The sequence below is a fragment of the Triticum aestivum genome, chromosome 6A (genome assembly GCF_018294505.1).
Source record: "Triticum aestivum cultivar Chinese Spring chromosome 6A, IWGSC CS RefSeq v2.1, whole genome shotgun sequence".
NCBI lineage: Eukaryota > Viridiplantae > Streptophyta > Magnoliopsida > Poales > Poaceae > Triticum > Triticum aestivum.
Genome location: NC_057809.1, coordinates 12606231 through 12621907, shown reverse-complemented (window position 1 = coordinate 12621907; position 15677 = coordinate 12606231). Strand labels below are relative to the sequence as shown.

At 46.6% G+C, this 15677-nt stretch overlaps 1 pseudogene; it reads right to left on the bottom strand.

The window, feature by feature from the left end:
- Positions 1-14741, bottom strand: part of LOC123129295 (probable serine/threonine-protein kinase DDB_G0271682) — a 40563-nt pseudogene extending 25822 nt beyond the window's left edge.
- Between the last annotated feature and the right edge of the window lie 936 nt (positions 14742-15677).

Sequence of the window (15677 nt, the reverse complement as noted above, 5' to 3'; positions counted from 1 at the left end):
TCCGAGTGAAAAGATTACCATCGGGACGAAAACTTGCCGATTGAATAAGATAGTGCCTTCCGAGTGGAAATATAGTCATCCGAGTGAATAAGATAGTGCCTTCCGAGTGGAAATATAGTCATCCGAGTGGAAATATAGTCATCCGAGTGAAAGATTGTCTTCCGAGTGAAAAGTTGTCAGGACCCCGACTCAATGCCACATCGATCTAGCATGTAACACCTCATATCACTTTGCGGCCTCACGCACGGTATTCCCACGGGTGTCGCCTTACCTTTGCCCGGGACCGTTTGCGTCTTTTGGCACACGTATATGATAGTGTCGCTAGCATCCATATGATAAGGAGCCCGGGCTGACATGGCTAGTCGTAAACCCAAAGTGGCCCAAACTTACAGGGACAGGCATCCATGACCCAACATCGAACGTGTCGGTCATCAGGGAGTGAATCCAGGCTGTAGCACTGGGCTAGCAGGACTCCGGTGAACCGGGCTGTAGCGGGCTAACAGGACTCCGATATTCATCGCGTGACATTTCCCCGAAGGGACAGACACAGGAACGAAGAAGGACACATGCCGGCCAGCCTAAGTGTTTCGGAGCAGTAGCAAGCTACCATGGCTCAGTGGAAACACTAGGAGACATTTCCCGGTAAGAGAGGCTACTAAGGATAAACAACTAGATAGCCAGATCCCACACATACCAAGCATTTCAATAACATACACACAATATGCTTGATATGTGCAAATACAACATGGCATCACAACATGACTCTACGACTCAAGTATTTATTCATTAGGCTCCGAGGAGCGAGATATTACAAACATGGGTCTCATGACCCAACAATCAGAGCATACAAATCAAAGCACAAGCGGAAGCTATCATGTCTGGGTACAGACATCTATAACTGAAAAGGGCTGAGAAGCCTGACTATCTACCAGATCCTGCCGGGGCACAAGATCGTAGCTGAGGTAACAAGCTAAACGTCGAAGTCCACGCGAAACTACTAGTGAGACCGAAGTCTCTCTGCAAAAACATAAAATAGGCAAACGTGAGTACAAATGTACCCAGCAAGACTTACATCAGAACTAACTACATATGCATCATTTTCAACAAAGGGGATGGTGGGGTTTAACTGCAGCAAGCCAGCTTTGACTCGGTGGCTATCCTGAACTACGACTGCAATGTAACTCTTTTGAGGTGGCGCACACGAGTCCACATATTCCCCATATCAATACACCACTATGGATCCGCTCCCGTCTTCCTACGAGAACGCCATCCATAGCACTCACGCTTATCTTGCGTATTTTAGAGTATCCACTTTCACTTGTCTATGAACTGATATAAGCAACCCAGAAGTCCTTTACCGCGGACACGGCTATTCGAATAGATGATGTTAACCCTGCAGGGGTGTACTTCTTCATACATGTTTCCACCACTTAGCGTCTGCACACGACATGTGCTCGGCAGACTTCAAGCGAAAGCCGACGTGGGTGTAGACCACGACCTACCTAAACACTTAAGCCTCTAGTCCAGGTTTATCGCCTATTCAGGTTCCATCCGCAGGGAGTCCGACCGAGGTTTCCCATACGGCCCCGAACGATGTGAACAGGGTTCCCGAGATACCTAACGGGTATTCGGTACACCCGGCCACGTACCTACCGCATCACAGCCCACCCCTACGGTCAGCGCTGTCCACGGCCTCCAGTAGACTACAAACACCAGAAACTACTTGCAACTCCTGGACAGAGGACAAGAGTGAATAAGAAGTCGAGCGGGGTCATATTTCAGGGCCCAATGTATGGTAGTAGCTGAATCATGGATCACAAACACAGAACTCAGTTCCTGAGGACGGCTTCAATGAGACAACCCACCATGTACTCCTACATGGCCTCTCACCACTACCTTTACCAAATCGTGTTCACACACTTAGCTCACACACAGTAGGACATGTTCACACACCTCTAATTCATCCCCGATGAATCAGACCTGACTCAACTCTAAGCAGTAGCAGGCATGACAAACAAACATGAATGAGTAGGCACAACAGGGCTCAAACAACTCCTACTCATGCTAGTGGGTTTCATCTATTTACTGTGGCAATGACAGGTCATGCAGAGGATAAAGGGGTTCAACTACCGCAGCATGTAACAGTTGAATCGGTGTTGTCCTAATGCAGTAAAAGAGAGCAGGAGCGAGAGAGTGGGATTGTATCGGAATGAACAAGGGGGTTTTGCTTGCCTGGCACTTCTGAAGATAGCATTGAGTCTTCATCAGTGTCAACGATCGCATCATCGGTATCACGTCTATCGAGAGGGGACAAATACCGGCAACACAGAAGGAAACATAATCAATGCAATGCACAATATGATGCATGATCATGACATGGCAAAATGAATGTGTTTTGGGCTAATGCAACTAGCCACAGATTAAATGAAGTTGGTTTGAATACAAGATTCAAATTCAAACTCCATATGTGATTATTCAAATGCCATTTAATTGATTTGTGCTAAACAGCAGCTATAAGTTGTTCTAACATGCATGAAAATGGTACAGATGGATTCCTTGAATTTTTCTGATAATTTTTCATATATAATTTATTTAATTTGGAGTTATGGTTAATTTTCTATGATTTATAGAAGTTTATATAATTTTCTGGATTTTCTGATTTATTTTAAATCCAGAAAATCATTTAATGCATCAGCATGACATCACCTTGACGTCATCAGGTCAACGGGGCAGATTCAGGTCAAACCTGACCAGTGGGGTCCACTGGTCAGTGACACAACTAATTAACCAAGTTAATTAGTCTTAAGTTAATTCTAACTAAACTGTTTGTGGGGCCGGGGCCCACTGGTCAGCGACTAATCAGCTAACTAACCTAGGTTAATTAGTGTTAAACTAATACTAACTAAAATGTCAGGGGGGGTGGCCCACACGTCAGTGACACACGGGGAAGGTCAAACCTGGGTCAACTCGCCGGAGTTGACCCGCGACTCGTCGCCGGCGGAGCCAGAGACGGCGGAGGGGTGCGGGTTTCCTCCTCCGGCGACCAAATGGCCGGCGGAGAGCGTCTACGTGACGCGGGCGCTCGTCCGCGTCGAGTAGTGGCAGCGGCTGGGCCTAAGATGGCCGGAGTCGTCACCGGCGTCGAGCGTGGCGGTCGCCGGAGCTCGGGCGAGCTCGGGGTTGACGCTACGGTGGCCGGGGAGGCTCGTGCGGGGCACCTACGTGTTCCAGGCAGCGCGGGGAGGAAGCTGAGCACGACAGCCGGGCCACTAGGTGGCCGGAGGCACGTCGGCGGCGATCACAGACGGCGGCGGGTTTCGGTCATCAAGGGGGCGACGGCTACGGCAACCAAACGAAGAGGAAAAGAGGGGGAAACGGTGGCGGAGCTCACAGGGGTTGCGACGGTGGCCTCGGGGAGCTCGGGGAGGCGTCGGAGGCGGCGAATCGACAGCGGTGAGCTTCGGTGGCCGGCGACGGAACGGCGATGGTGGCGGCGTTGCAGGGCTTCCGGAGGGCCGTGGGTCGGTGGAGAGGGAAGAGGGGGTCGAGGCGGAGCCTCTGGGCTAGTCGGGGAAGCGAGGGAGGCCCGGTGGCCGTGGTTATGGCGAGCGGCGTCGGCGGCTGCGCTCTGCTTCGGGAGAGGGGGCGAGGGAGGCGAAGCAGGGAGAGAGGGAAGAGGTGCATGGGAGAGTGAGGGGGGTCAGGGGGATCGGGACGGCCTGCGGAAGTCGTCCACGCGGCCAGGAGCTCGTCGGCAAGCAGGAGGTGGCCGCGCGGCCGTGCGCGTGCGAGCACGCAGCAGCTTCGGGGCGAGGGGAGGAAGACGACGGAGGGCTGCAGTGGTGGGCTGGGCCGGCTGGGGGAGCTGGGCCAGGTAAGTGGCGCCAGGTAGGTGGCCCAGGTGGCCTTCTCTCTCTGTTTTATTTATTGTTTTCTATTTTGTTCTGTTTTATTTTGGTTTAGTAAAATACTAAACCATTTTATAAAATCCTGAAAATAATTATGTGGCTAGAACTAAAATATACTAAACCACATAAAATGTTCCAGAATTATTGGACATATATTAATTATATATAATATATATATCCAATGCAAATAATTATGCATTAATTCCAAATGCCCAGAATAAATACTTATGGGCTCCTAAAAATATTGGTTTGATTTTTATCTCTGTCCAATATTTTCAGAGAGCAACATGAGCATTTTCTTGGACCTTTTTGGAGCAATTTTTATTTGGGTCATTTCCAAAAATGATTCTAAGGGTTTCACAAATCCCCATTTCAAATTTAAATGGAATTTAAACATGATGCACACATGAAGCTAGCCTAGAGCATTACCAGAAGCTAGGGATGTGACAAAAGTCCAATCGGACGATCCGAGTGAAACTATCTAATATCCGAGTGGATGAGCTCAAGTCCGAGTGAAATTGAACATGTGCTCGAAACTTTATCAAAATGACCTTGGATGAAGAAGTTTTCAATACAGAAGTTGTGCGTATCATCAAGACGGTAAATTTTGATTTTGGAGTCATCATCATCAGAGACAATATATAGCCTACAAATTCACTACGAGACTCGAATAATCCAGTCTACTGCAAAACCGAGTCCGACTGGAAGATAAAGATGACCTCAAAAAGTATTCAAGATGGCCTTATTTGAAAAAAATAATCAACATGAGAGTTGTTCGTATTGTCGAAGCGCACAAGTTTGATATTTGGGCCGTCTCGATCGGAGATCATATGCAAGCTCGGCGGCCCGCGCAAGAAGGAAGACAGAGTTTGGGCCAGATTCAGACTGAATCCGAGTTGGAATAGAATTAGGACTCTAGGACGTGAATTGATGTAATTTTTTTTGTAAGGAAAGCCTAGATGAATCCTTTACTTGTACGGGAAGTCCAGCCGCCTCTTACATATGTTGGGGTTGACGGCCGATTGAACAACACACAATCGAACAAATCAATATACTACTTTTTCATATACGTTTTATCTCTCCACCGTTTTTCTATCTCATTCTTCGCTGTTCTTTGTGTTTGAGAGCTGCGAATTCCGAGGCTCTAGGGGCGAGCGAATCGACCTAGGGCAGCCCATAGCCGCCGCACTCCCTGACGGGGTCCCTCCCGGGGGTGTGGGGTTTTCGGGTCTGCAAAAGCGCCCGTCGACTGTCTTGCGTATCGCGCTGTCGGTCGGGTCTCCTTCGACGTGAGCTGCGGTGCATCACCCCCGGCGTCGAGGGTACACGTGACGTGTTCGTGTGTCAACACAGGTTTAATGTCACCATGAAGAATAGGACTGTACATTGAATGCATGCATGATAATGCTTCAGCTGACTCAATGGCAATGTCCAAACGCTTGTCCAAAGGGAAGGGTATAGAACCATTACCATTGCTGCTGCAGCAGTGAAGGATGTTGTAGAGGTTGCCATTGCATACAAACTCCATAACAATTGTAAGAGCATTTACCTCTGTGCAGCAACCAAACAGTCTGACAACATTCTTGTGATTTATCTGGGAATGCACTATCACCTCTTTGGCAAACTCTTCTTTCTTGGTTCCATTTTTGTATATCTTTACTGCGACTGGACGATGATTATCGAGTTTTCCTTTGTAAACCTTACCGAAGCCCCCTTCTCCCAGCACAATTCTATACCCACCAGTGATGTCTTCTATCTCTTTTTGAGTGAAAGATCTTAGATTATAGTTGTTATCCACTCTTTCAAGAACCACATGTCCATTAGCATGAAGGAATTTTTTAACATTGCTCCCTTGATTATTCATTTGCAAACCAAGATCAAATTCCTAAAAGGAGGAGAGGTGTGGCTTGCCTGAGTCAGAATGTGAACCAATATCAATGTGCTTACTTGAGTATGTTTTACAAGAGGGGATTTTACCCCCGACAATTAAAGACATCATAAGATTGGTTGAACTTCAATTTACTGTAACTAGGTTCATTTCATAAAAATAGAAGATTGTAAAATACTACCTCCGTCCACGATAAGTGTACAAATAGAAATTTGGAAGGTGCAAGCCATCATCTCTGTCCTCTTTAATTACCCAACCCCCAATAAGCTAAGTGTATGTAGAAAGTGAGGAGACCATGTGTTGAATGTTATTGGTCTTGATTACCGTGTGATGAGAGAGAGACATTTATTTTATTTTAAAGTGTATTGGGAAGATATAAGTACACTATTTTCTGGACAAATTTTAAAGCCAAACATACACTTATTCGCAGATGGAGAAAGTATACTCCATACACAGTCTATAGAGAAAATGTTGATATCAACGAGACCTATGCTTTTGCATGCATATCATTACAAGTAGGACATAGTAGGAGTGCTCTGTGCTCAGCTTGATGCAAGAACACAGGATATTACTAGAATTACCTGTTTGATATAGAATTCTTATGGAGAGAAGCAATTTCGCCCTCATGCTTAGACGGGGGCAATGGAAAACTGAAAAGGCCAAGGCGATGTGAACCAGGAGGAAGGGAATCGGGATCCTGATTTGTTATATACCTCACACAGGTGCATTATTTTGATGTCATACCCTTGATTTAAGCCTGCAAAGATCTGAGGGGCTGCCTCTGTCCTAGGTGAAGCTGGCCATTTGCTTGGGTGTCTTGTGATTAGATTGTTGAGAAATTACGACCCCCAAAACATTGATACTGAAGCCAAACCCCTCAAAGCATACTACTTACTAGAACATAAAGGCGCACGTTGTCGCACCCGTACATCTACTGAAATAATAATATAAAGAGAAAAGTATACTTTTCGTCCCTCAACTCTTCGCAAAGTTTAGTTTTCGTCCCTCAACTCTAAAACCGGACAGAGTGCACCCCGAACTCTCAAAACCGGTCACTTTTCGTCCCTGCTGCTGAGTCAACCCGGTTTTGACCAACGTGAACAGTGCACCAGATGAACAGTAAATTTGAAAAAAATAGCAAAACATTCAAAAAAATCTGAGATTTTATGGCATCGAAGATACTTAGGTGTGCCACATGGGTGCAAATTTTCATCATGTTTGGAAGTTCGAGGAGCACGCAGCAAAAAAAACAAAAGTAAATGTACACTAAAGTGAACAGTAAAATAAAAAAAAGCAAAAAAATAAAAAAAAATTCTGAATTTTTTTCGCATCGAGGATGCTCAGGTGGGCAAGGTGCGTGCAAAATTTTGTGGTAAAATAAGATCCGAGGGTTTGGAAACCACCCAAAGCGGCACACACACGTACGCTATTTTGTTTTTTTTTGCACGACCTTCTGGGATGTCATTTTACCACAAAAATTTGCACACACCTTGCTCACCTGAGCATCCTCGATGCCAAAAAATTTCAGAAATTTTTGAATTTTTTTGCTATTTTTTTATTTTACTGTTCACTTTAGTGTACATTTACTTTTGTTTTTTTGCTGCGTGCTTCTCGAACTTCCAAACATGATGAAAATTTGCACGCACGTGGCGCACCTGAGTATTTTCGATGCCATAAAATTTCAGATTTTTTTTGAATTTTTTTGCTATTTTTTCCGAATTTACTGTTCATCGGGTGTACTGTTTACGCGTGGTCAAAACTGGGTTGACTCAGCAGCAGGGACGAAAAGTGACCGGTTTTGAGAGTTCGGGGTGCACTTTGTCCGGTTTTAGAGTTGAGGGACGAAAACTAAACTTTGCGAAGAGTTGAGGGACGAAAAGTATACTTTTCTCTAATATAAATATATTAGAAAAATCTGGACCAAAAACGAACATTTAGATGGTGGAGCATTATTGAAGCTTTCGGTATAAGTTGCAAAACTGACACGGGTGACAATGCCATCTAAATCAGCATTGGAACGTCAATGTACAAAAAAGTTTGTCTAAGCATCAAATTTGCTAACGTATTTGAATAAGTGGTGGAGATTCTCTGTGTGTCACACATCATCGTCCGTTGTAGCCTTGCCATAGTAGAGTGCACATAGGATGAAAAGGAACAAATGATGATGCAGTTGACCCGTAAGTAGCCAAAACAAACTGAGATCCACTGGAAAGTTGCGATTGCCGGGTGTTTTTATTTTTGCGTGCTAACGGACTGACGGAGGAAAGGCAACAACCGGCCCACCTCCTGCACCATCACTAAGAATTGACTGTACCTCACGTCCTCACCTCACGGCCGCACAGCCCACCGCAGCCCGGTTCATGAGAACGCCCAAAAAAAGGTCTGTGGAGCAGCGGCCCTTTTGACGTTCGCTCGGTCGGTTTCAGCGAGCAGATGAGGCGAACGAGGCCCGAGGGACTGCTGCGGGGCGGTGAACTAATCTGAAGCATTCGTAGACAGAGGACCTCTCCCTCACGTATGACCTAGGGTTTGAACCTAGGGTTTCGACGTCTTCCGGCGATCTCCGCCGGAATCCTACCTCTCGACGCAATTCTCGCGGGCGATTGCTCCCTCCCGCCTCTGGAGGGTCGGGGCGATCCTTCGAGGAGTTTTAGACGGAGTCGATTTTTTCTGGGAGCGCTGGGGTTTTATCCTTAGATCGGATCACGGATATGGCGGATGAAAGAGGAACTCAGAGGGAGAAGATGAAGGAGACGGCGGAGGATCTACTCGCTCGTCTCACCTTGCAGGAAGAAGAAGAGGACGACTTTGTCTGGGAGGAAGAATTACCAGATCAGATGGAGCCGGCGAAGTGGCTGGCAATCGCGAGGGTGCATACGCCAAAAACTTTCAGCCTTAATGCACTGTACGGTGACATGAGAGCGGCCTGGAATCCGGCCAAAACGGTTGTATGGAGGAGGATCAAGGAGAATCTGTTTACGGCACAATTTGGTTGTCTTGCTGATTGGAAAAAAGCCATGCTTGAAGGACCATGGCTATTCCGAGACCAAGCGGTGATTCTAGAGGAATATGATGGTTTCAAAAACCCAGACTCGTTCAAGCTGGATAAGATTGAAGTATGGGCTCAGATCCACCGCCTGCACGATAACTTTCTGATTGAGCCGGCTGTGAAGGGGATGGTGTCACGGATTGGTGAGGTGATGGAGGTGCAGCTGAAATTGCCTGTTGGTTTCTTCGGTGAATTCGTAAGAGTCAGGATCAAGATTGATGTGAATGCAAAAACCAAATTGTGACAGCAAGGAAAGGTGGGGAGAGGGTCAAATATCAAGTTAAGTATGAGAAACTTCCTATCTTCTGCTACCACTGTGGTGAATTTGGTCATTGGCATGAGGAGTGTGGAGACGGAGTGCATGATGAAACAACCTTTGAATGGGGCGATTTTGTGTTGGCAGAAAATGTAAGGGGCCGTACAGCAGGGCGAGGAACTACCTCGCAGAGAGGCAGAGGAGGCTATGCAATGGGGGGACGCGGGAGGGGGAGGGATCAGTATAACCCGAACCAAAGCTGGCGTTTTAACACTGGGCCACCGCAAACCCCTGCAGCCGCTTCTGTTTCGATGGGGAGATCGCAGGAAGATGAAGGGGAAGATGATGTGCCCAATCCACACCAAAGTGAGCAAACCCATGCTCAAATTCAGAAGCAGAAGGGTCGTATCCCGGAAGGTCTTGATCTGGTAAAAGTGACCAAAAGCACAATGGTGGACATGCATAATGAGACTGCAGGGACGTCGCTCAAACGTTTCTTGGCGGACAACATCATTGCTCCTAGTTCGGAGCCAGCTGATAATGTAGAAGGAGGGAAAACTGCACAGGGGGTGGTAACAGCACTTGTGGCTGCGGAAACCCCAAAGGGAGTGCCTCCTCCACCTCCAGTGTATGTTCCCCCGAGGAAGGAAGTGAAGAGGCCAAAGAAGGGCGATGGCAAATGCAGGAGTCTGGATATTGATGCGGGAGGCAGTGGCGAAGTGATAAGTGATGACAGGATGAAAAGTAACATGGCAGACAATCATAGATCGGCGGGCTCCTTTGTGGAGTACCGCCGGGAGCAATGAGTATCATATGTTGGAATTGTCGGGGTGCGGGCAAAGCCTCGACAATTCGCGAGCTTCGCGGGATCGCGAAGAAATTTGCCCCGACGGTGCTATGCATAGTGGAAACGCAAATATCGAAAGCACGTGTCGAAAACCTTGCTGGTACTTTAGGTTTTAATTATGCTTATGCAGTTAGTAGTGTTGGCCGTAGTGGAGGCATGGGTATGTTCTGGAATGATGGAATAAAGCTTGATGTGTTTGGTTATTCTGAGTACCATATTGATGCATCTGTTTCCGTTCCAAATCAGGAGGAATGGCGTTTGACTTGTGTTTATGGTGAAGCACAAGTCGCGGAGAGATACAAGACTTGGGACCTTCTCAAGTCGCTCGTGTCAGCGAGTTCCCTACCATGGTTGTGTATAGGAGACTTCAACGAAGTTCTTCACAATTATGAGCATGTAGGGGCAGGACAACGGAGGTGGTCACAAATTCAAGGATTCAGGGATGCGATTGATATATGTGCTCTCACTGACATAGGATATAATGGAAAACGATGGACCTTTGAAAAGAAAACTTCGGGAGGCGGATATTGTAGGGTACGTCTGGATCGAGCCCTAGTAAATACGGAGTGGCTTTCAATCTTTCCACATGCAACCCTGCACCATGAAACGGGGGCGGCGTCGGACCATTGTCCGATCAGGTTGCAACTAGAGCATGCCACTCCACAGCAGATGGTCTCAAAGCTGTTTTGCTATGAGGTATACTGGGAGAAGCAAGAAGATTTCGGCTCTTCTCTCGAGGCAATGTGGAAAGGATCAGCCGATGGTATGACTGTTGAGCAGATTAGCAGCAAACTTTGTAATCTGTCGGCTTCTTTGAAGCAGTGGAGTGGAGCAACAATTGGCTGCGTGCCGAAAGATATAAAGAAGTTGAAAAAAGAGTTGACAGTTTTGCAAAATGACCCCCAAAGAGTAGCGCCATCACATGCAGAGATAAAAATTATTGACCGTCTTGTTGAGCTGTATCACATGGAAGAGATCAAACAGAGGCAGCGATCCCGAGTGGAGTGGCTTAGGGATGGGGACAAGAACACCAAATTCTTCCAAAGACGAGCTAGTATGCGTCGCCGTAAAAATACAATAAAATCTCTTGAACGTCCGGATGGATCAGTAACAACCGATGAAGCGGAGATGGCTTCAATCACAACCGAGTTTTATAAAAACCTGTTTAGATCAGGGGGCACCAGCGGTATGGATAAAGTACTAAACTCGGTCCCAGTCAAAGTCACGCATGCGATGAATGTGGGACTTATGGCTCCTTATACGGGTGAAGAGGTGAAAAGTGCCCTTTTCCAGATGTATCCTACTAAGGCCCCTGGGCCTGACGGATACCCAGCTCATTTCTTCCAAAGGCACTGGGAACTGTGTGGTACGGAAGTGACCAATGTTGTTCTTCGCATCCTTCGTGGGGAGGAGAGTCCTGAGGTGATTAATGAGACTTTCCTGGTTTTGATTCCAAAGGTAAAGGACCCCACCAATCTTGCTCAATTCAGACCAATTAGTTTGTGCAATGTACTTAATAAAATTGCTTCGAAGGTCCTATCTAACAGACTGAAAAAGATACTCCCTGATATTATCTCTGAAGAGCAGTCTGCTTTCGTCCCCGGTCGGCTTATAACAGACAATATCATTACTGCTTATGAATGCTTACATTTTATGAAGAGGAACAAAGCTAAACGCAACAGATTCTGTGCTGTTAAGTTGGATATGATGAAGGCGTACGACCGTGTTGAATGGAATTATTTGGAAGCTATCATGATCAAGATGGGATTTGCGCCATCGTGGGTGGCTTCGGTCATGAGGATGGTCACATCGGTGAAATTCTCTGTCATGTTTAATGGTGGTAAGCTTGAACAATTTTCACCATCCAAAGGAATCCGTCAGGGAGACCCTATTTCTCCATACCTTTTTTTGCTAGCAGCAGAGGGCCTTTCGTGCCTTTTTAAAACCCAAAATGAATCATCACACCTCACCGGAATTCGAGTTGCTCCGACGTCACCGCCGGTAAGCCACTTGTTATTTGCTGATGATAGCCTGCTGTTTGTCAAAGCCAGTTCTGTTAGAGCAAATGAGCTGTCGGTCTTGATGGAGGACTACTGCAATGCTTCCGGACAAAGGATAAATCTAGCAAAATCCACAATCTTTTTCAGCAAGGGGTGCCCTGCCACTTTGAAAGCTGAGGTAAAGAATGTTTTGAATATTGCAAATGAGTCCCTCTCTGATAAGTATCTGGGCATGCCTTCTGATGTAGGGAATTGTAAGAATGGAGCCTTCAAATTTCTGAAAGACAGAGTATGGAACAAGGTTAAGGGATGGATGGAGAAGCTATTGTCAGCGGGAGGGAAAGAAATTCTTATAAAATCCGTTGCTCAGTCAATCCCAGTTTACTCTATGTCCTGCTTCAGGCTGCCCCGGGGTCTATGTGAACACATAAATACTCTGATCAGGAAGTTCTGGTGGGGCAGTAAGGAGGGAAAACGGAAACCAAGCTGGGTCTCGTGGAGCATAATGACACAACCAAAATATTGTGGAGGCTTGGGCTTTCGAAATATAGAGCTTTTTAATCTCGCCCTCTTGGCTAGACAGGCATGGCGAATCCTGATGGAACCGGACTCACTTAGTGCTCGACTTTTGAAGGCCAAATACTACCCTACAGGGGAGTTTCTGCGAGCTGAGCTGGGATCGGCTCCGTCACATATCTGGCGTGCTATCATTGACGGTAGGGGGGTCCTTACTCAGGGTTTGATCCGACGGATTGGAGATGGGCATACCACCAACATATGGCGTCACAATTGGCTGCCTAGACCCTCGAACATGAGGCCGATAACGAGTGGGTCGCTCATCCTCCCCAAGAGGTGAGCGACTTGATTTTACCCAGTGCTGAGTGGAACCGAGCGTTGATAAATGAAGTTTTTCTTCCAACAGATGCGGCAGCCATATATTCTATCCCTCTGTGTACGCGGCAAGTTGATGATTTCTGGTCGTGGGTACATGAGAGACGGGATGTTTTCTCTGTCAGATCTTCATATCGCATGTTGGTGGAGACAAAGATGAGAAGAGAGGCCTGGTTGGAGGGGCGTGCGGAATCCTCCGACACGGACAGAGAAAAGCTTTCCTGGAAGGCGATGTGGAGGGTAGATGTTCCTCCAAAACTTAAAATTTTTCTATGGAGATTAGCCCAGCAATCAACACCGACAGCGGATGTTATGCATCATCGAAATATGTCAACGACCACTTGTTGTGGTTTATGTGGAGCGGAAGATTCATGGCAACATTCTTTGCTTCACTGTACCATTGCAAGATGTGTTTGGGCTCTTCATGACCAGGATCTTGTCGATGCATTGAATAGCATTACAGAACCAGATGCGAAGCGGTGGCTGTTTGCGATTCAGGATATGCTATCTTCTGACGATTTCATTCTTGTTGCCACAACATTATGGGCTATCTGGTATGCGAGGCGACAGGCACTCCATGAACATATGTTCCAGAGTCCGCTTTCGACATACAATTTCATCCTGAAATATATTCAAGAGTTGGAAGAATGCAAGACGAAGAAGAATCCAAGGGTGGTCGCACGAGCTGAATTAGTTCAGCCAAGATGGGTAGCTCCATCGGAAGGGACAGCAAAACTCCGTGTGGATGGGGCAGTTTCCAGAGATGGTAGCTTTGGCTCTTTCAGTGCTGTATGCAGAAGCTCTTCGGGATCTTTTTTGGGAGCCTCGGCCATCAAGATCGAAGGCATTTCAGATCCAGCGACTTTGGAAGCATTGGCCTGTCGCGAGGCACTTGATCTTGCTATGGATCTTGATCTTGCTAAAATCCTCATAGCAAGTGACTGCCAAGAGGTGGTGAATGACATAAAAAACTGCACTGGTGGCGTCTATGCTAGTACCATTAGAGAGATAGTGGAGTCAAAGAATTCTTTTGATGATTGCTCATTCATCTTTGAGGGGAGGGCAACGAATATTGAGGCACATAGTCTCGCTAAGCATGCTTTTGGTTTGGATTTCGGGCGCCATGTATGGCTTTTAAACCCTCCAAACATCTCTTGTATCCCTATGAACATTTTTGAGTAATTAATAAAGTGTGTTTAGACTCAAAAAAAAATCTGAAGCATTCGTAAAGTATGAACATTTTTGAGTAATTAATCGGACGGTTTAGCATTCCAAATCACTGTGAGGAGGCATAGCTAACCCGGTTTTACTGTTTAGTAATTATGCTAGTCTATGAGGCAAGATTCATTCAAAAATATACCCAGAATATCGCATGCAGAACCATGATTAGAAATAAAATCAGTGGTGGACAACGAAGACACATAATGATCTCACAAACTGAGCATGTCTGATTGAGTCAAGCAGCGTTTACCTGTTGATTCCTCTGAGGCAGCCTTGCTTATCTGAGGCCGAGATGTTCTTCCTTCCTTTGCATATACACACGCGTTAGTTTGCAGTGCGGGATGAGGGAACGCGGTTATGAAGTCAAAGTCAGCAGCTGGAGGTTGCAGCGGCCGGCCCAGAAGAGTTTTCAACTCACCACAGGTTGATTATCCACATATATTGGCCATACGCTGGCGACGAGCTATCCGCTGGAGAGCATTCCAGGGACAAAAGCATCCCACCTGCACGGAATATATGGCAATCCCTTGGAAACAGGTACCCGAGGAGAAATCTACCAACCGATCCAGAAATAAATATCAGACTCACCACGATGTGGCGAATAGGGCAAGCGGCGCCCTGAGCCGCCACCAGCGAGTATAGGGCGCGCGCACCGGGTTCGAATCCCCAGCGGTGAGGCATGGCGGCGCGCTTCGGCCATGGACGTGGTGGGCCAGAGAGAAAGGTGCGTACGCGGGGGTTAAGCTTTTGACCGCTAGAAACGACATCGACGACGACGACTCCGGGGTGGACTCGACGATGTGGGGCCCTGTGTACTGTGCACATGGGAACAGCTACAACCTTGAATATTTCTTTTTTCTTTTTCTTCAAGGACACTATTAAAGGTTTGCCACATGGGAGCGCGGGCTCCGGAACGAATATATCAATGTGCGGAAAAATTCCAAACAGAAATTTGGTGTATACATCTCAACATTATATGCGTGCACATCAAGTTTCGGAGAAAATTGACGTTGGCTTGTGTAAAAAAGACAAAAAGAAATGTCTCATGTAAAGCACTTTTTAACATCATGTTTTGTCTTTTTCAAATATGACATATAACTTGTCGGTTTTTCGCGAAACGACTTTGTGAGCATGTACAATATGGAGATGCACGCGCCAAAATTTTGTTTGCAATTTTTTGACATATCAAAATACGTTCAAAACACATTTTAAAAATGAGGAGCGCGCACTCCCGTGTGCCAAAACGTCACTCTCATCATCTCATCCTATATACTTAAAGAAGTTCATCACCACTACTGCTGGAAATATCAGCACCTTTTTTATTAGACTAATCACAAGTAAATAGTAAGCATGGCAAATACAATGCACAACTCACACCGATATTGTAACGCCCGGGATCCGATGCGCCAGGTGTCCGCCAGTTATCCGCCGTCGTTGCCTTGTCAGCTGCTTGCGTGTTGCACTTTGCTATGTCATTATGTGCATCTCTTTTTGCATACGTGTTCGCCTCATGCATCCGAGCATTTTCCCCGTTGTCCGTTTTGCAATCCGGCACTCCTATGCCCTCCGGCGTCCCCCTTTTATCTCTTGTTGTGAGCGGGTGTTAAACATTCTCGG